The sequence below is a fragment of the Aedes aegypti genome, chromosome 2 (genome assembly GCF_002204515.2).
Source record: "Aedes aegypti strain LVP_AGWG chromosome 2, AaegL5.0 Primary Assembly, whole genome shotgun sequence".
NCBI lineage: Eukaryota > Metazoa > Arthropoda > Insecta > Diptera > Culicidae > Aedes > Aedes aegypti.
In genome coordinates this window covers 191,664,083-191,686,504 of record NC_035108.1, presented here as the reverse complement: position 1 = coordinate 191,686,504, position 22,422 = coordinate 191,664,083, and the positions used below count along the sequence as shown (strand labels likewise).

Below are 22,422 nucleotides of genomic sequence, written 5' to 3'. Positions count from 1 at the left end.
TTTCTGTCAAATCTTATACAAAATCTACTTTTTCTCTGACAGAAATTCACTCTAGATGAACCACTTCCCCTGGCCTATGGTATGGTCTTATCCACTAGTGTACTAAACCAACTCGGTCGAGCATTTTGACACGGGTCCAAATCACGAGGGGATCATACGGGAGCGTGCCCCGCTCAAGTGTCACAATTCTCAGATCGAGTGAATTTAGTACACCGGTGGATTAGACCATAGTACTAAATTCGGTTTTTTCATCTACTTATAGGTATGGACTTATCCAGCGGTGTACTAAATTCACTCGGTTCAAGAAATTTGACACTAGAGCGGGTCCAGATCACGTGGTGATCATACCCCGCTCAAGTGTCACAATTCTCAGACGGAGTTAATTTAGTACATCGGTGGATTAGACCATTCTACTAAACAGCTCGAAGATTTATTACAATCATTTTAGTTACAAATTGTGTGTTAGAGTATTTCCATGTATTTACTCTATTAATTTATCCTATGATAATAGTAGGTATAAGTGTATTTGTGAAAAACTCGAATAATCAACATTAAGCAGCATGTCCCTCCTAACTCAAAGAAAATAAATGTCGGTAAAATAAGCATCATACCCTGGTAACATTTTAAGTTTTGTCGTGATTTTATGAATGTCTTCCACCCAAAAATTGTTCTATAAAACCACAATATGGAAACAATGGTTACTATGGTATCGCATTTTACACGTGGTGATTAGGACAACTAATAATTAATTTATTTAAATCTTATGAGCTGTCATCCCGCATAATCACGAACCATATTTCTACTGTTTTCCATACGACCCAAAACTATTTGCGACAATATCTGAATAATTGCGTAAGACATCCAGAATAACAATAAACCAACCTTTCCACTAACGGTTTTAACAGTTTGGGGAATAGTAAATGGGAAAATAACAATGTGGGGAATGGGCGGTTAAGTTATGTAACCATTTAAAAATGCCGATTTCTCCGAACAAATTTTTTTGGAAACAATTTGCCGAATGGTCGATTTACTATCCACTTTTCGGACAATTCACAGTTTCGCAAACAGTCTCGAAATAGTTGCACTATAACGTTGAAACAAATAGAATAATGTATGTATAATCATTGGTGTACGGTGATTAATGGTATTTTAACCCTATATCATACTGTGATGTTGCACTTATACCATAAGACCACGTGTACCTCTTCATTAAATATTTCTAAATAAAAGACAAAAGTTAAATTGCAATTGTCTATTCAAATGAATTTATTTCATGGATGTTCACACTACACTAACCACAAATTTGTTTGTGAGATGATTCAGTATGCTGCCAGATTACTTGTGTTGTTGCATGACCACGATTTTCCGCCTGATCTGCTCCACCAGACGTCCTTTCCCTGTAGGTCTTATGGATGCTCCTGGAAGTTGTCCCATTCTGATCATCCACGTCAATAAATGTTATCGGTTTCTACCGGAGGAAGAGAAATTATTTAGAAACGGTGAAAATTGTGCAGATACAAAAACTCACCAAGAAATTCGTAGGCGGCATTCAAGTTTTAGCTGACGGTAGCAGCCATTTAACTCTACCTGGGTTGGTTCCACCAACTCATCACACTTCCCCCGCTGGAGTGTTGAAAATCGTTGATTTTTTCTCCCTTTGGGCAAATTTCAATAGTATCAGAATGATTATCAAAACCAACCATGTTAGAGAGCGAGAAACAGCGGGATTAAAATAGCCACCGATGGCAAGGGAAGAACGTATTTGTCACTCTGAACTTTTGATCAATATTTGCATCATTCATTTTTCACTGGACAAGTAAACAAAATAGTACAGAAAAAAGATGGGAATATTTCAGCACGTAGCTCGATCATATCGCTCACAAACACCAACAAGTACAACCGTTTGCCAAATTGTTGAAAATAGGTAATAAATAGTGAAATCGATGAGAAACACACATGTAATAGTGTGTCGCGTAAATATTATTATTAACCGTTCAACGAACGGTGATGTTACGTTTCAACCACATCTCACTAGTTTCTGTACCTATATTGTCCAACAATGTCTGTACACTTTGATTTATTGTGACTATTTGTTCTACATTACTTAGACCGTTTTTTATAATCTAATCCTGTAGATCTTTTACTGTTGAACGAAAAAGCAACTGTTTCTGATACATTAACCATTACAGTTAGAAGAAAATTACAGTTTGAAATGTATGGCAGATTGTGTTTTTCTATGCGGGATCTTTAGATCTTCAAAGTTGAAAAGTGTTGCAAGTTACCCTGTTAGACGGTAAAATTTTCTTATGATTCGTAAATAAACCAAAATCGGTCGGAGTAGCGCTCGTTTAATTTGGAATTCCTATGGAAAGGGTTCATCATCAATTCCTTCGCAGTTTTTAACGAAACTGTAAGTTAAATTACACTGCAATTGGCAGGATGTATGAATCCTGCTTTGATCGGTTTTTTGTCTCCATTCCCAATATCTTGACGCATGCCACCAGTACCTACCTACATTGTCAAAAGCTGAAATGAAAAATTTCTTAATCAACTTTTCGCTGAAAAATCTATCGAACAAACGTCACCACAGACTACCTCTCGTAAATTGGTTCACATATTTATGACACTTTTTGCTCCATATCTCAACTGCGGGCTGCATCTTGCATTTTAATGAACCTTATTCTTTGCTGTATGATGCGCTCCCAATCCTAAATCTTTACCTGAACGAAATTCGAGTCGAGTGCTGCCTGACTAAACTGAACTTCGGTGAATGTACAGCACAAAATCAAATTTGAAATTCAATCATCGAACTTTTGAACGGATGAGAGGAAAATTTTGGATTCCGCCTGGGCTCTAAAGCCGCGTTCTTTTGCTCCACCGTGAGAAAATCCGTCATAAAGTTAGTCGACACAGCAAGCCGGTAGCCGAACGAAGCTAATAAATTTTAGATTTGTCCCTTGTCCCCTTTTAACGGCTTTGGGGTCAGTTCAGTTCGATTCCGACACAGGAGAGTGTATTACTAGCGGCAAAGAAAACGTACACGCGAGTCTGCCGAACATTCAGTAGGTTCCAATTTGAATAAATTTCTGATCAAGTATCTCTCAACGTTTGTCCAAATTTGTATATATACAATACATTTTCTGTCATATACCTAGGATGCATAGATATTGCAGTACGTGTTTAATTCTTTTATTATGATGTTGGTTGTATTTCTACGAACATGTAGTTTGAAGAGGGCAAGTATAACAATTATGTAAAGTAGACCCTTTGAGGAATTATGCTAAAAGCCAAGGCCAAATCGAGTACAGTGAATTCTTGCTTACTCGACACTATTCAACCCGATGTGTTTCCGAGCCTTGGCTGTTGGAATTGATTTCATCACATGTATTATTTTCGGGATTTTTCATTACTCAATGCCCCTAAATATCAAAACATAGAGAGCCTACTGTATAATTGGATGATAAAATCTAGTCGGAAAATCCAAATCTACATGGGCCAATCTGTTAAACGGCAGCATTTAAATTTCTTGTAGATGGTGGCGATCGGCCTGGCGAAAGAATTAGCAACACATCACGAGTTATATATATAGTAGCGCCACGTCCTAGGGCTATAGTCTTGATATATGTAGGTCTAATTTATTTCCAAGATTTTGGATGTTGAGAGGGCTCCTAACATCACCGGTTTCGATTTTTAATCAGCACTCAACCTCTTCCAGGAAGGAGTTGGAGCAAGCTTTCGCTCTCATCGAATGCGCCTGGATGCTCTCAAGAATTGTCCCCGCCGGCAATGTAGCAGCCAGTTTTAATTTTATTCTTCCTTTGCTTAAATTTGATCATTTTTTTCTAATCAAAAGTCGACCAAGCGACATAGAAATTTTGATTATAAGGCCCAATGCTGTTCGCTAGAAAACGATGGGCTACGTAACATTGACAAATAAACCTCTCAATTAATTGTGGTGTATCAAATGTGCGTTATAAAAATATGTTTAAAAATAGTACAAACAATTCTCTCAGTGTATCTTCACAAGGCAGAATGCGCACGCACAAGCTTGTACGCATGCGCATGAGCTTTTCTTTTGACATTCAAGCTGACAAAAGCTTTATCCATTATGCACGATGGTAGCCTTCGGTTGTATTGGTGAATGTGAGAATGGGATAAGCGTTTGATGAAACGCTCAATCACAGACACACATACTATCAAGCATCATCATAGGGGATGCGTACTTGATAGAAGAAAGATGATGCCTTGAATGAAGGAGAGAGTGAGAAAGAGATAAAATCTGAGCACGATACGCGAATTGAATGATGAAGATGAACGGAACCATTGGAAGTTTGCTTCAGTTTGTCAACGGCTTTTGGGGTGAACGATCACCTTTAATTTAATTTTGCAATTTATGCAAAATTGAGTTCGGCTGGTTCCAGTTACCACAATGGCGCTTATCGGTAGGTATGTAGTGATGGAAACTAGGGAATGTGCTTTTGTTGAAGACTTCCGGATCAATAGTTTTCGTTAATTACAAGGACGATGAGTTCTTGCAATTACGGATTTTGAAGCGACAGGTCTTCAACGCTATATTTTGTGGAGCGACAGGTCTCCTTGTTTGTATTCCGGAACGACAGGTTTCCGATACTATATTTCCCAGAGCGACAGGTCTCTGAGAATACATTATAAGGAGCGACAGGTCTCCAACGGAATGCTTTGTGGAGCGACAGGTCTCCTTGCTTATTTTCCGGAACGACAGGATTCCGCTGCTGAATTTTCCAGAGCGACAGGTCTCTGAGAACATATAATAAGGAGCGACAGGTCTCCAACGGAATGCTTTGTGGAGCGACAGGTCTCCTTGCCTATTTTCCGGAACGACAGGTTTCCGCTGCTGAATTTTCCAGAGCGACAGGTCTCTGAGAACGTATTTGAGGAGTGACAGATCTCCAACTTTATGTTTTGTGATGATTCAGAATAGAAGTGATTGATTGTGAAGTTTTTTTTCTGACTGCCAATGAAACTGACACAGTAATAATTGGATAAAATTTGAAAGGAAATGTGAAGTGAAATTTGGTTGTCTTTATTGGATAACTGTGATTTAATTTGGATTCCGATGATGAAAATACATCAGATTCGATGATAGTTTGATCAAGAACAAAGATAATATTCAGAGGATTGTTTTATTTGGATTTGATACTTTTTCGGTTTACATGGTATTGCATTTAAATTGGAGTTGTTTTGTATTTCAATCGGATTTTGATTGCGTTTAAATTGGAACATGATTGAATTTGAATGCGAATTGAATTAAATTTGGTATAAATTTGACCTAAATTTGGTTTGGATTGGAGTTGGATTTGATTCAAGTTTATATTGTATTGGATTTGGATTGAATTTTAATTGTAATTGGATCAATTTGGATTTGAATCGGAGTTGCATTGGAATTTATTTGGATTGGAATTGGATCGTATTTGTATAGTATTTGTTTTGGCTTTGAATTAGATTGGATTTTATTTGTATTCGGATTGGATTCGGATGTGGAATAGATTTTAATTGAACTTGCATTGGACTTTGGATTGGACATTGGATTAGATTTGGAATGTATTGGATAGCATTGAATTCGGTTTGGAATGGATATGATTTGGACTGGAGAATTGGATTCGATTTTAATTGGATAGAATTTTATATTGGATTTTGATTTTAATTGGATTGGAATTGGTTTGGATTTGATATGGATTGAATTGGATTTGAGTTGAAGTTGATTGAATTTGGATTTGATTTGGAGTTCATTTGCATTATACTTGAATAGGATTTGGAATGTACTGGATTTGGATCGGCTTGAATTGAATTTAGATCGTATCTGGAGTAGATTTGGATTGGATTTAATTTGGATAGAATTGTATATTGGATTTTGATTTGATTGGATTTTAATTGGATTGGAATTGGTTTGGATTCGATATGGATTGGACTGGATTTGTATTGAAATTTGTTGGGATTTAGATAACATTTGGATTTGATTTGGAGTTGATTCAAATTTGGATTGGTTTGGATTTAGATTGGATTAGGATTAGTTTTGGATTGGATATGATTTGTATTTGATTCGGATTATGTTTGAATTGGATTTCTGGAGTTTTCTGGAGCGACAGTTCTTGTAGTTTACTTTCAACTGAGCGACAAGTCTCCGAGGATACGTTTCAGAGTGGCAGGTCTCTGAGATTATATTCTCAGGAGTAACAAGTCTCCGAAGTTAGATTTTCTAGGGCGACAGGTCTCCAAGTTTATGCTTTGTGATGATTCTGAATAGAAGTGATTGATTGTGAAGTTTTTTTTTCTGACTGCCAATGAAACTGACACAGTAATAATTGGAAAAAGTTTGAAAGGAAATGTGAAGTGAAATTTGGTTGTCTTTATCGGATAACTGTGATTAAATTCGGATTCCGATGATGAAAATGCATCAGATTCGAAGATAGTTTGATCAAAAACAAAGATAATATTCAGAGGATTGTTTTTTGGATTTGATACTTTTTCGGTGTACATGGTATTGAATTTAAATTGGAGTTGTTTTGTATTTCAATCGGATTTTGATTGCGTTTAAATTGAAACATGATTGAATTTGAATGCGAATTGAATTAAATTTGGTATAAATTTGACCTAAATTTGGTTTGGAACTAGATTTGATTTGTGTTTGGATCGGATTGGATTTGGATTTTGATCAGATTAAATTGCATTTAGTGTGGGTTGAACTAAAATTTAGATGAGTTCTGAACAGTATTTTGATTGGTTTTGATAAGATTTCTATTGGATTTGAATGAAATGTTGATTAAATTTGGGTTTGATTCGGATTTGGATTGGAGTTGCATTGGATTTGGATTGAATTGGATTCAAACTGAGTTGGATATTGATTGAGTTGGATTTGGATCGGATTTAGATCGAAATCGGTTAAGATTTGAATTGCATTTATATCGAATTTGGATTGGATTGAGCTTTGGTTGGATTGGTTTTTAATTGGATTGGATTGGATTTTGATTGGAGTTGGATTTGATTCAAGTTTATATTGAATTGGATTTGGATTTGAATTGTAATTGGATCAATTTGGATTTGAATCGGAGTTGCAATGGAATTTATTTGGATTGGAATTGGATCGTATTTGTATAGGATTTGCATTGGTTTTGAATTAGATTTGATTTTATTTGGATTCGGATTGGATTCGGATGTGGAATAGATTTTAATTGAACTTGCATTGGACATGGATTAGATTTGGAATGTATTGGATAGTATTGAATTCGGTGTGGAATGGATATGATTTGGACTGGATTTGGATGGATTACATTGGATTTCGATTTTAATTGGATTGGAATTGGTTTGGATTTGATATGGATTGAATTGGATTTGAGTTGAAGTTGATTGAATTTGGGTTTGATTCGGATTTGGATTGGATTTGATTTGGAGTTCATTTGCATTATACTTGAATAGGATTTGGAATGTACTGGATTTGGATCGGTTTGAATTGAATTTAGATCGTATCTGGAGTAGATTTGGATTGGATTTAATTTGGATAGAATTGTATATTGGATTTTGATTTGATTGGATTTTAGATGGATTGGAATTGGTTTGGATTCGATATGGATTGGACTGAATTTGTATTGAAATTTGTTTGGATTTAGATAGCATTTGGATTTGATTTGGAGTTGATTCGAATTTGGATTGGTTTGGATTTAGATTGGATTAGGATTAGTTTTGGATTGGATATGATTTGTAATTGATTCGGATTATGTTTGAATTGGATTTCGAATGGATATGATTTGGACTGGATTTGGATCGGTTTGAATTGGATTTAGATCGAATTTGGATTAGATTTGGATTGAATATTGACTGGATAAAATTTTATATTTGATTTGATTGGAATTCAATAGAATTGGTTTGAATTCGATTGGATTTGAATTGAAATTTGATGGATTTAGATTGGATTGGATTTGGATTTGGACTTGTTTTGGATTGGATTTGATAGGACGTTGATTTGATTTGATGTGGACTATATTTGGATTGGAATTTAATCTGTTTGGATTTGGATTGGATTCGGATTGGATTAATTTTGAATTGGATTGAATTGAACCAAATTTGATTTGGATTGGATTTTAATTTTGATTCGCATTGGAATTAAAAGGGATTTGGATTCAATTCGATTTGGTATGGACTGGATTTGATTTTAAATTGATAATTGATTTGACTTGAGTTTGAATTGATAATGGACTGGTTTTTTATTTAATTTTATTAGATTTGGATCGGATTGGAATGGATTTGGATTGGATGTCGATTGAATTTTGATTGTTTTGCATTTGAATTGAATGAAATTGGAATTAGATCGTAACGCATTTGAGAATGGATTGGATTTGGTTAAAATTGTATTAAATTTGGATTGAATACGAATTGAACTAGGGTTGTACTTGTATTGAATTTAGAATTATGCTCAGATTGGATTGCATTGGGTGCGAATGACACTTAGAATGGGTTTGATTTTAACTTGTTTTATTTGGTAATGAGTTTCCCAAAGGTAAATAGACGACTATATCCTGAAATAATTTCCTTTTCCAGAGTAGAGAAGGGAGCGATTGTGGTGTATCAAATGTGCGTTATAAAAATATGTTTAAAAATAGTACAAACAGTTCTCTCAGTGTATCTTCACAAGGCAGAATGCGCACGCACAAGCTTGTACGCATGCGCATGAGCTTTTCTTTTGACATTCAAGCTGACAAAAGCTTTATCCATTATGCACGATGGTAGCCTTCGGTTGTATTGGTGAATGGAAGAATGGGATAAGCGTTTGATGAAACGCTCAATCACAGACACACATACTATCAAGCATCATCATAGGGGATGCGTACTTGATAGAAGAAAGATGATGCCTTGAATGAAGGAGAGAGTGAGAAAGAGATAAAATCTGAGCACGATACGCGAATTGAATGATGAAGATGAACGGAACCATTGGAAGTTTGCTTCAGTTTGTCAACGGCTTTTGGGGTGAACGATCACCTTTAATTTAATTTTGCAATTTATGCAAAATTGAGTTCGGCTGGTTCCAGTTACCACATTAATGAGTGTAGAAACTGAGAAATAAGCTCTATCTCAATTGAAACGTGACGCTAGAAATAATAAGAAGATTAATTAGAATTCGATGGACTTTTAGATTCGCCACTGGATTTGTTTTCAATTCTTCCTTCAAAACGTTTTTTGAAGCACTTAGCTACTTATCATGACATAGGTCGTTTGTTCGTTTTGTTTTTGACTTACGGCTTCGGCACCATTCGACTATTATCGGCAACCGAATTTCAAACGCCAAATACAGTAATGACCCGATTTTGTCAGCCCCCGATTTTGTCTACCCCCGATTTTAGATAATTCTTTGCTCTGTCCGCTCCCCACTGACGAGATTTCCCAGGCTGTACAAACAATATTGCCAGAGATGTCATCAATTCTAATGATGACGCATCAAAATGCGACTGATTTGGAGCTGCCGAACAGATTCGCCTGCAGTTGTTATGGGAAAGTTGCCGAAGAGAATGAGGCTGCCGACAATGGACCAATGCACGAGTTCACTAATTTGACGTTTGAGCGGTGCCGAATTCACTGGTTTCCATGGTCACATAAATAACACGACACCGCTAAAATGTCAAATAGTGAACTCGTGCATAGGTCCATAGTCACAGTAGCCTAATAAGGTGCAAAATGCTCAATACAAACATTTCAAAACATAATATGTTGACACGTCTGTCGGTGTGAATCGATAGAGGATTGAGCAGCGCATAAATGTAAACAGACAAACACGGAATTTGTCTGCTGATGTCCGAGAAAATTACAAAAGAAGCGCGGCATCGGCTTAGAATGCCGAGAATACGTAAGTTCCCCTAGTTGTTTTTTCTTCTAAAGAGCGTATTGAATGGTAGTAGCAAAACATTAAAAATGGTATATCTTTACGATTCGAATGAAACGTATAATTTCTGTGACATATACCTAATGCACATAATTGGAGCGTTGCAAATCATGGATATTTACATGATATGTCATGCAAACTTGCACTATATATATCATGTAATGCAGCAGGATCCTGTGAGATTACATGACATTACATGCTATCATGTGTCACCTAGTCACGATTATTAGTCATTCTATTATAAAGTGACCAGATGCATTTTGCTTCAACGCGGGACATAATTTCACATATTGAAAAAAATCAGGAATTCCTGCACATATCACTGATTTATGCTAAGTATGCTGTTTCGCTCAAGAAAAGTAAAAATTTCTGCCCAAGAAATGGTCAAGAAATTTCGTACAGTGAGCTCCATTTGAATTGACATTTCTTTTCAACTGCGTACTGCGATCAAAGAAAAATGATTTTCTTGAGCATTTCTTGCAAGAAATTTCCCACGCATCGAGATAGGCGATTACTTTTCTGTTGAAGTGCATACTTCGCTTTACAGTAGAAAATATGTCGTTAAAGACATAAATAAAAAAAGCATTTCTTATATTGTTTAAATTACAAATATTTTCTATAAAGTTACGAACTCTACTACGTAGGTGCTATATTTGTGTTAATGATTCAAGGTGACGATATCTAGCTGTCCAAGATATTGAATCTCTGGACAAGTCACATTCGATTTCTATAGAACAATGCTTTTAGGTTTAACCATCAGAACTACGACTTTTCAACTGTTTTATGTCAATCGTGTCCTACAGTTTTTTTTGTTTTAATAAGTTATATTTCATAAAAAAAAATTGGTGAACTGCAAACCAGTTTTGTCCAGCAAAACTTAACAAAACGTTTATACTTTTAAGCGTTAGCTGCACGGAGTGCGACTCTATTGAATTTTAATATTTCTTCCGGGACTACATTTTTTAAATCTTAGGTAAGACTAACAGAGTAATTAACAGAAATCTTCAGAATATTGAACACATATTTCGGAACAAATTCTGTATTTTCGAAAACCCCATACAGTAACATCACGTAAACCTCAGTAGGATTTTCCAAGGATCCTGAGCAAAATTGTGATGTAATGCTGTGTCTAGTTTCACAGAATCCAGATCAAAATTATTAGAGATTGTGGAATTTACGGCTAAGCAGTCTTGGAATGATTAAAACGAGTTTTGTTTCAACCCAACGTTTCGACACGGGGACAGTCGACTGCTCCACAAAAATTATTAGAGATTTTCAGGAAGGATTCTCACAGAATCAAAAGCACAATTGTGAATGTTATAACAGTAAAGTAAAAACGTGAGTGCACACTCAAAAAAGAGTTCTGGAAAACGTGAACTGTCAAAAATACGCCTGAACTACCGTCATGTTTACGCAAAAACATGATCTAGTTCACGGTGTATTTTTGCTTGTTGACAAGTTCACGTCTGCTGTTCACGGATACGAGAACGGATTTTTTTCTGTGTGAGACGCAATGTACAAAACGTCAAAAATTCGTAGCTAATCTAAAGTTTTGAAAAAAGTTTGAGTTTCGCTGATTTATCACCTTTTGATACAAGTGTTAGGGGAAGTGGTGGTAAAATGAACAGGGGTGGTAAAATGAACACCGTGCCTTTTATTGAGGGAAAACATATTTCGATGAATTTTTATCGCACACGGGCGATTTAAAGCATAAATCTGAGTGTTCGAGTTGATACCGAGGTCAATTAGAGTGAAAATGTCAACGAAAACTAAGATTTCAGAAAACCACGTTTGAAAGTTAGAACTGACGTAACTTTTAGCTCGGAAGACTTGAGGTTTTTCAGTGAGGTGAATATCGTTATGATATGATGTCAAATCTGATACCTTTAGAATTTCTTTTGAATGGGTTACCATCTTCAATGGATGTTTTTTCGGTGGGGCAATGAACATTTTCAGAAATATTTGTTTTGCTCACGTTTTTTGCATGGTGTTCATTTTACCACACACAGCTGTTCATTTTGTGGGGCCCAGATAGCCGTAGCGGTAAACGCGCAGCCAGCGCCGCATTTACGGGGGGGCCGAGGGGGCCATGGCCCCCGGGCCCCCACATTTTAGGGGCCCCCACAAATATTGAAAAATTGGTATGAAAAAATCAAGTTTTTTCAATAAATCCGGCATAATAGGCGATTTTTTTGGAAATAAACTTTAATACATATGTAAAATTACTAGAAAAAAATATCCAAACATTCTGAATGGGATTTTATTGACTTTACAAGAAACAAAAAGATCAAGGAAAATTAAAGAAAAACCATGTGGATAAACAAGTGGAATGCCATCCTCTTGCTCAAATTTTTAACGATTTTCTAACATGACTTTCCAACTACAACGAAAGCTTGCTCAACGAAGATTAAGACTAGATCCGAATGCAATTTATATAAATGCAGATCAAGTAATAAGACTTAATTATTTTATTTATTAACAAAATTACACTATCGATCACATTGCAGACCTGGCAGCGTTCAAGTGCCTTGAATATAGGAACATTAAAGAACTCTAAGTTGAAAAAATGGACCAAAAAGAGACCAGACAGGAAACAAAAAAAGACCGAAAATGGATGAAACAGAAAACAGAAAAACAAAATTTAACCTAAAATGAACCAGAAGAAAAGATTTATTGTAGTCATTTATTGTAGGTATTTTCCCAAAGATTCAGAGAAAATACCAAATCGGTTATTATTCCCAGAGAAATTCCTCTAAGAATTTTGTTTCGGATATCTCAAGAATATACCATGGATAACAATAGAAATTACCCAAGAATTTCTTCAAAGATTCTTCAAGATATTTTTCAAGGAATGCCTAAGTCCTCCATGATTCTATCAGCTGATTCTTCCACCGAATTCCTTAGTAGCAACTGTAGAATTCGGTTGAAGGATTTGTGAAAAAAAAACCTGGAGGAACTCGTAATATATTATTTGAAAAAAAAAAAACTCGGGGTAATCCCTGAGGAAATAACTGGAGGTTGAAGTGCTCAAGGTTTTCTTGGAGAAATTGCAATCGCTGAAAGAAAAAAAACTAGAGGGATCTTACTATGAGTTCTTCGATGTGACATGTGAGAGGAAATTCCTAAAGAACCTGCTGAAAAGCTGTATTACAATCCTTGATTTTTTTTTCTTTGGAGCCCGTAGAATTTTGCATCAGGATTCACTGCAATCCTAATGTCGGAAAAAGATACTCTAGAGAGCATTTTTATATATCATAGAGATCTTCTATCAAAATAAGAGACTATTTAAAGAATTTCATTAAAATAGAGACCGTCCCAACAAACATTAGTAGTTGAATAACAATTTATTCAGATGAAATATGTTTGAGAGTGGTTGGTTCAACTCTTATTGTGTGAAATTTTTTGTTGGGAAGTCTCTAGAAAAAAGACCTGCTACCGGCCCTACAGAAATATCTTCAACTCAAAAATGTTAAATAAATCTGCTTGGTAAACAACTTAAATATTAAACATGAATAGAATAAGCATAATTTTGAATTAAGGTACCTATAATAAAAGAATCGTTAAACGAATTTTGTTGTTGACATTGACATAGACAAAAACATTGAATTTAACCTGTACACATATAAAATCTACTAATTGTAAAATGTTTTAAATACAAAAAAACATTACCTACATTAATATAAATTTCAATTTGTTCATAGCTGACTCGAGGTATTTTTAACATTATAAAATAGTTTGACCTTGGTAAAGAAAACCTTATAAAACCATTGCAAATTTCTATTCTATGCTCAAGTATCAAAACGTTTTGTTTTTTTCTGTTTTTCCCTCACAAGGTAATGGCCCCCGGGCCCCCACATTTGTAAATCCGGCCCTGCGCGCAGCTATTCAGCAAGACCAAGCTGAGGGTCGTGGGTTCGAATCCCACCGGTCGAGGATCTTTTCGGGTTGGAAATTTTCTCGACTTCCCAGGGCATAGAGTATCTTCGTACCTGCCACACGATATACGCATGCAAAAATGGTCATTGGCACAGTAAGCTCTCAGTTAATAACTGTGGAAGTGCTCATAAGAACACTAAGCTGAGGAGCAGGCTCTGTCCCAGTGGGGACGTAATGCCAGAAAGAAGAAGAAGAAGCTGTTCATTTTACCCACATAGTGCAGGTAAAATGATCATTTGCATCGCTTTTTGATAGCGATGAAAATATGTGAAAATTTATTTATTTTAGTTTGATTCCATGTCGCTGCTATAGATTACATCCCTATTTTTGATATTGTGCGAAAGAACTATACACATTCCTCGTTTTTCTATCAGAAACAAAATGATTTCCTTAAGGTGTTCATTTGACCACCCCTTCCCCTAATAGTGACCAACACTACAATATCTAGCCGTTCAAGAGCAGGCCACTAGGCAACAATTTGTCGTCTCGATTGTGTTGTTCACTCATATGGCCCTCTTCTATTCATTTCTCTCGTCGCTCGCTGACAATTCTATCCATTCTTTCATTTCATTACTTTCGTCACTCACTCTTACTCTGAGTATAAGTAACTCGTTCACCGGCTTAACGGGGCCGATTGGGCCAAATATATCGATTGAAAAAAACTCGTTCACCGGAAAAATCCAATAAATTTTCATAATCATAAAGTCAAGCAGTTATTAAACCTTATAAATGTTTGATATAAGTGTTCTTTCACAGAGGCTCACAGAGATGTTTAAAAAAGACAATTTACACCGTCTTCAGCACAAAGGCTGCACAGACTGAACGATCACTAACATTAGGCAACGGACAACACGAAACACCCAGTAGCCCAGCGATGAATTTTTCGTTTGACGAAAAGTTTTCACCTTTCGGAGCGGGAATCGAACCCAAACCCCGTGGCACAATAAGTCTAGACGGCTGACGCCGCTAACCGCAAGGCCACGGCAGCTTAGCAAACGAGCATTTCAAAGGCAATGGATGTATAATCTTCATGATTGAGACTTGAACACTCGGTTGATGAATAAAAGTTGGGTTCCGCGAGTTTTGTTTCGGAAAACTAGGAAAACGAATAAGCTAACTCTAACTTGCTGTCGCTTAAATGATGTAAAATTTGTCAATATTTTAATAAAACTATATTTGATAATGTACATCGCAATAAAAGTTGTCTCATAACACCAATTTTGAGTTTCCAAACTAGACTTTGCACAATTTAATTTCACATTTCTTTCAATTCTTCAATTGCCAAACGCCTAGTCTACCGTAGAATTCAAAACGTTAATAATTTTCAATAAATACCATTTAAAAATACATATAATACATGATGAGTAAGCAAATGAGATAATGATGTCAACTGTTTTTGAAATGCGTGAAATTTTAAGGATTTAGGTGAAATGCGGGACATTCCGCGGGACACTTTTAAGCGCGGGGCAAATGGTCGAAATGCGGGACTGTCCCGCGAAACGTGGGACGTCTGGTCACTTTACTCTATCATATATTTAATTCAAATGCAAATGACCAATGATAGTGTAACCACTGCAAGTATCCAGCATTCCCAAGTAGCAAAGTTAATTTTATGCTATTCTAGAAGTATTCTCTTACACCAATTCTATAAAACTAGAAATAAAACCAGTAATTCTACAAACCTACACTAACCCAATGATGAACCTCTCATAAGACTAAAGTGGCCCATATTAGAGACAGTGTTGGAGAGCAACTGTCAAGTATCTCTTAAAACTTGTTATCATGCACTTATGACAATCCTCAACACTTCAATAAACCTTCCATGAGTAGTTCTCAAGACAAGTTAAACTCGCAATATGTTTAACATGTTGGTTGGACTAACGAATTTATAAATACTTTTTCATAAAATTATCAATCAATAATAAAACAAAATGCAAATTAAAACATCTGTGATGATAACCTTCCGTATATATTTTTTAGATACCTCCCGGGTAGAGGAGAATTGCAAAAGAATAACAAAACTTACCATTAAAATAGAATGTTTGAATAGCAAAATTTGTCCTTTGTTTGTTTGAAATAAGAGATAAAATAACAAAAATAATAACTAAGTTTGTATGGCATAAAAACTAAATAATATCATATTTTGCCATTGTAATAACAAAATAAAAGCAAAAATATAGGCAACCGTAAATAACAAAATATGTTTTTATTTAGATATTGATAACAAAATAATAACTAAATAAGCTATTCACGAGTAGATCAAGAGAATGGTAATTTTAGTTCTTTGACTTTTATATCTAAATTTGGCAAGATTGAAAAATAAACTTTTTGCTTTCCTGCAAAAAAACATTTGCTTTTTAAATCTTCAATGAATATCATACGAATTGTAAAATGAGCTATTATGGCAAAATTTGATGTTGGTTCATTCTCATTAATTATTTAAATAAAGTTTTCAAATATCAAAATAATGAAATATATTACTGTGATGGCGATGTTTGTTATTCTTTAGATATTTAATGGTTTTTTAGTATTTTTGCATAAATAACAAATTTTACCATGATAGTATTTTTTGTTATTGATTAGTTATTACATGACTTTCAAGTATAACATACCAATGACAAATTTTGCTATGATTGTATGTTTTGCTATTGATGAGATATTTATGTCATATATTAATAACATAATAATGGTTAAACTAGATATGATTGCAAAATTTGTTCTTGTTTTACCATTATTTTGCTATTCACCTCTATCCGGGCTACCTCTCTTTTCGGTTGTCACGCTTATTTTATCGTGAATATCATGCATGAAACACCCGAAACGCACAATGCGCCTCGACAATATTGCATTTTCAGAAAAACATTTTCATAAATTTGGTGTCCGAAAATGTTGAGCAATTCAGCATACATGGATTCTCCCATCATGGCTCCCTTGCCAAAGCATCGAAAATTGCAATAATGGCGGTAGTTTAACTCAACACCATCATAGAACCATGATAAATTTTGCTGAACTCGGGCAAGCGTAATAAATATCACTTGAGAGTTCTTAGGCTTAAGGCGATCTTGATGAAGACAAACTGAACTTCTTGAAGAACGTGATAAGATTCGTTCGTTTTATTCAAGAGAAGCGCATTTTGACGTTGGATTATTTACATTTTTTGTTTTAGGAGAAAAAGCGTTTAGCTAGATTTTGTTACGGCATGAAATTTAAAGCTACCAAACGACTAAAGGTAAGTATTTCCAGCTGTGGATAACTTCCAGATGTTGAGAAGGGAAAGCAATCGGACATTTAACCACATCCAGAAATCTACCTTGCAAGGAGATGTCCAGTGGTCCAGTTCCGCTCCTATATCATGGCCAGGGGAGAGAGACCACTGAAACTAGTTGTTTGCGTTATTAGTAAGTTGTGCACCGTGAATTCAACAACGACTTCTGTGAAGAACAGATCCATGCAAGGCGCCCCGTTAACGATAGGATTCATAATACTACAATCAATAATGTACATATTAGTGCGATGATAAATGGGGGAGAAATTTATGATGTTCTCGGCCAAGAATTCTTACTCTCGCTCGAGCGCGTTCTTACAAATAAGTACGAAAGTTTCATAAAACTGTTGCCAAGTTCACTTGTTCTTATTGAAAATGAAGTTTTATGTGATGCATCCGAAGTGTTCTTGAAGAAGTATTTAAAACCAAATACGGTTCAAGATCATTTCTACTGGGTGAAAATCACTATAAAACTTAGAAGAATATGCAAATCTACGATAAAACTATCATAAAAATAAATAAAGCCAGTTAGAATCTAAATTGTTACTTGGGTTGAAATCAATCAATAAATCATCTAACCTTCAAAATGTGATTTTGTGGAAGATTTATATTATTCTATTGGCAAATTTGCTCACTTCATACAAAGCTTAAATTAGATGGAAAAATCTATAAATTGTTCCATAAAAGTTCATTCATTGAAATATTTGGAATTCTGTTTCGAAAAATCATATTTTATAATTTTAGAGCTTTGCCGAAAACATCTCCAATGATATACAGTATCATTTTCTGCTTTCGTAATTATGAATAAAAATATTTTCAATCAACGTGAACATAAACATAAAAACAACATCCGTTTGTTTTTTAATTTGCTCTCAAATTGATTTGCTTGTTTTATTATTTTTTTCAATATACAGTATTGGACAAAACATTTGCAACTTTTTCGATTTTCCATACAAATTACCAACTTTGGTAAGCTAGATCTCAGTTGTTTATGGACCGATTTGAATGAAATTTTCACAGAACATCAGATATAACTTGAACTTTAACATATATTTTTGTATAATTTTTCCAATCACGAGTTTATAAGTTATAACGGTTTAACTAAAGTGTAATTTCCGACGAAAAATTCAAAACAATTTATCTCAAAATATAATAGCTCCACACACAAATTGTCTTCAGCAAACTTGTTCATCTCGTTAACAGCTACAACTTTGCTGAAAATACCATGAAGTTATTCCTTCAAAATGTTTAGTTATGTCATTTATAAAAAATTGTCAAAAAATTCACTTTAGTCAAACCGTTACAGCTTTTGACCTTGTGATTGAAAAAATCACTCAAAAATATATGTTAAAATTCAAGTTATGTCTGATGTTCTGCCAAAATTTCATTCAAATCGGTCCATAAATAGCTGAGATATAGCTTACCAAAGTTGGTCATTTTGTATGGAAAATCGAAAAAGTTGCAAATGTTTTGTCCAAAACTGTATATATTTTTTTCACTTTATCATAACGATTGTGGCAAAGAATATGTTAGCTGAAATATATGACAATTTACACATTTGATTTTGTTTTCGAGATTTTCTTTGTCATGTGTTAATTATTTGAAAAAATAACTAGAAAAATGCTACTTTATTGAAATAATATCACTATAACATCACTTGGAATAAATCGCAAGGTATTTCTAATCAGCAATTTTTGCTGAAATTTGACGAGCTGACGTTTTTAGTAAACCACCTTGCTGATCTTCAGTGCAGAACGCTGGAAATCAGCAGATTTCTACTGATATTGTTAATGGTGCTGATTTTAGTGAAAAAAATGTTGTGTAGTCATACTAAGTAAAATCGAATGTGTTTGGAAATTCCTATATATAGAAAAGGAAAAACAAGTAGGGCTGTCAGGGTATTGAATTGAGAAATATCCTGAAGAGTACTCATCAAATGAAATGGAATTACTTACATTGTGGCTTTTTCCATGATGTTTGGCATAAAAGTCAACAATGACAAAAAAAAAATAACTTTTTGCGGGTCAATCTTCGCAAGATAGTTTGAAGCAAATTAACTTGCTGCCCAGAGCATTGAAAAGGCAAATAGGCAGCTATGAAAGTATATTTACCAAGATGGTGTTTCAACACAAACACCTAAAGTTTCAAAAACTTTAGCTTCAAATGACGAAAACAGTTGATGTTTTATACGCCTATGAATGATGATTGCAACTCTCCTACATACCCCATCAAGTCGATCATTACGAATAACCAAAAAATTTTGATCTCTTTTGAGTTTGGATCCAGGTTTCAAATAAGTTTCAGTGATAACCGCTATGTGTATGTTATAATCAAATATTATTCCTTTTTTCACACAAAGCCTCATCAATCAAATGACAGATCAATAAAACCATTCAAATCAACAAATCCACACGCATCACCACTTATAACTGCTTACCGATTGAGACTGACCCTTTCCACTGCATTTCAGCAATTGCTTAAGCCAAACATAAGTAATATGATTCAAAAATGGATTTAGATCAGTATCTTGAGCAGAATGCGACGCTGTTGTACCGCCAAGCCATAAAAGTGCTGTCATGTTCCAATCATTCTAACTCGACGAAGTCTGCCATCGTGAGTATTGGCTTCCGTGTTCTCCAGAAAGGAATAAGCCCATGTGCATTTGGCTTTAAGTTTTTGTTGAAATGTTCAGTTTACTCTGCGCTGTGAATCTTTAAGGGTTAAGCATGGAGCTGCTCAGTAAAAAAACGCATGAGCAACGAAGAATTTATGTTTGATTTTATTGATTTTTATGAATTATACAATCATAATTTGTGTCATCATTATCGACTGATAGGGCTATAAATCTTTGGATTTATAAAAAGCGCTTCTTATTTATGTGGCAATGGCCGATGCGCTTGAAGAGCAAACATATTAAAAGAACCGGAGGAATAATATTTGCAGTTGCCTTTTCAACGGACCGATGCAACGATGTGAGGCTGTGATCCATCCCGAACGGAGCAGTTCAAGGTCATGGTCAGAGTCAGAGAGATAGATCGTATGGGAAGATGATCGAACCAGAAAATATATTATTGATGATCGTTTGAGACACAACTGTCATCTTCACATAACCTGGTTGGGTGACAAAACGTCGAATGCCAACAGGTCTAAAGGACAAAACGTCAAAGGGCAAAACATCGAAAGGGAAAAAATAAATATATTAATATATATTCAAAGCAGGTAGTGTAAACATTGTGAAAAATGAAACAAATTGGTGTAACCGTTTTTGAGTAATGGACATTAATGTTGCACTAGTATAATCTTTATAGGTGACCCTTGATTTTGAGCAGTTTCCAATATTTGTTTAAGGTTTTAAAGAACACATTCTATTTCACTGAATTTATTTCAATTTGTTTAAATTTCACTGAAATTGGTTGTTCAGCCTTGATTTTTTTTCATAGTTCATAGGATCACAGAATTGATGGAATGTGTTCATTGAAGTGTTTCGAGAAACACTGTGGTAACCGAGAACAAATGAGTAGTACCAAAACAACTACTTCATTAGTATTAGAAGTGCAGGACCTTAGAAGTTCTCTAAGACGGCTTATTTTAATTAAAATAACGCCAAATGCGGGCTGCTGCAAAAGCCCGCCCAATAAACTATCAACAGTAAAACTCTTAACTTCATCGGAACAAAAACGCTTCATAATTGTCTGAGAAACGAAACATATCCCACGATCTGCGGCCGACGACGGAAGAAAGATCATCACGCAGAGAAGAAGCCCAACAAGCAGCTACCTCTTCCGAGTCCCGACCCGATCTGCCAGAACAATAACGAGACGACGGACGTGCGCGCTAAAATAGAGAAGCATGATCTTACCGAAATCACGACGTTCGATGCGCGGTCCTGAGCAAGACCCTCATTGCCACCCGTGGCGATTCAACAGCCAGTTCTGACGACGGCCAAGGAGACCCACGATGAAGGGGCGGGCGGTCGGTACGGTAGTGTTGCTATTGCTCGCACTTGTGTGGTGGTGGCACGATGATCGTGTGGCTAAACGAGCAACACGCGGACCACGCGAGTTCTTTCTAAAGCGGCTTCCGCCTCTCCGACCGACCACACGTTGCATCATTCGTTTGTCGTCGTCATCGGAATATGGGCCAGAAATTAAAATTTTGCGACAAAAGTCCAGAATAACATTATTATATATATGATTTTTTCATGAAGAACATGTGTTTAGAACGCATCCAATTATACATTAAGGAGTTAAATTTTGTTTGAACGGAAAAACTTATTTTTTAGCAGTTTTTTGTTAATTCTCAATTACTTCTTTTTAAACCAACGTAAGTAACTTTCACACAGTTTGGAAAAAAATGAGAAGAAATAAATTCTTCAACATCTATTTTAAAATAAATCTACATTTTGACATATTTTCTTCATGAGTATCTCTAAAATTTTCTCCACAAAAACTCAATAACTTAATTCTCAATTTCTTTCAAAATGCATCTACGTGACACTAAACACATCTTTCTCTGGTATACTTAAGTTTGTACTACTTTTTGGTTGAGTTTTGTACATTATGCAAGTGTGAGGACTTTCGTCTTAGTGATGAGATTAGATAGATAATTGAAAGGTAAAAATGAGTAGGAAAGAAATATACAATTCTATAGTACTGATTCAAACTAACGACCTGTGTACCACCTTTAATAATAAATAGCTGTAACAGGACACATAATCGAATAAAATGTTTAGGTCAAGGTGAAGATGAATCGAGGCCGGGGTTCAGATGTTCGGGAGCACGGATCTGGAGAGCCGGGCCTCCGTTTGAGCTGGAGACCTGATCGATTGGTCACCATCAGCTGGTGACCAATCGATTAGGTTTTCAGCTTGAACGGATGCTTGGTTCAACGGATCCGTGCTCTTGAGGGTTTGAGGTTTGGCTTCGATTCATCTTCACCTTAATTAAAGCAAATTCATTAGTAGCAGTAATTACAGTGGTAAATTTCAATATAATCAATGTAGCCATGGAGGGTCTTGGTCAGCTTAGTTAATGTCAGATAAATGTTACCCACAAACAAAAGCAATATGACTTACAAGTAACACGATTAAAAAAATAATAATAAAACGGCCAAAATAACGTCGGTTTTACGCAAAAATATACTATTAATTGATAAACACGGCAACACGTCAATGAACTATCCCAGTAAACACAAACTCGTATACGATAGCATATATGAGTACAATTGTGGAGGCGATATACGTACATACGCCATTAGACTGCATGTAAAATGTACGTATATCGCCTCCACATTTGTACTCTTATATCCTTTTATA

General features: G+C 35.3%; 1 long non-coding RNA gene across 1 annotated transcript; it reads right to left on the bottom strand.

Moving 5' to 3' along the window:
- Positions 1-1,237: 1,237 nt before the first annotated feature.
- Positions 1,238-1,645, bottom strand: LOC110675473. The gene is made up of 2 exons (XR_002499518.1): positions 1,529-1,645; positions 1,238-1,468 (listed from the first exon to the last, which is right to left on the bottom strand). It is a non-coding gene; the product is annotated as an uncharacterized LOC110675473 (long non-coding RNA).
- Between the last annotated feature and the right edge of the window lie 20,777 nt (positions 1,646-22,422).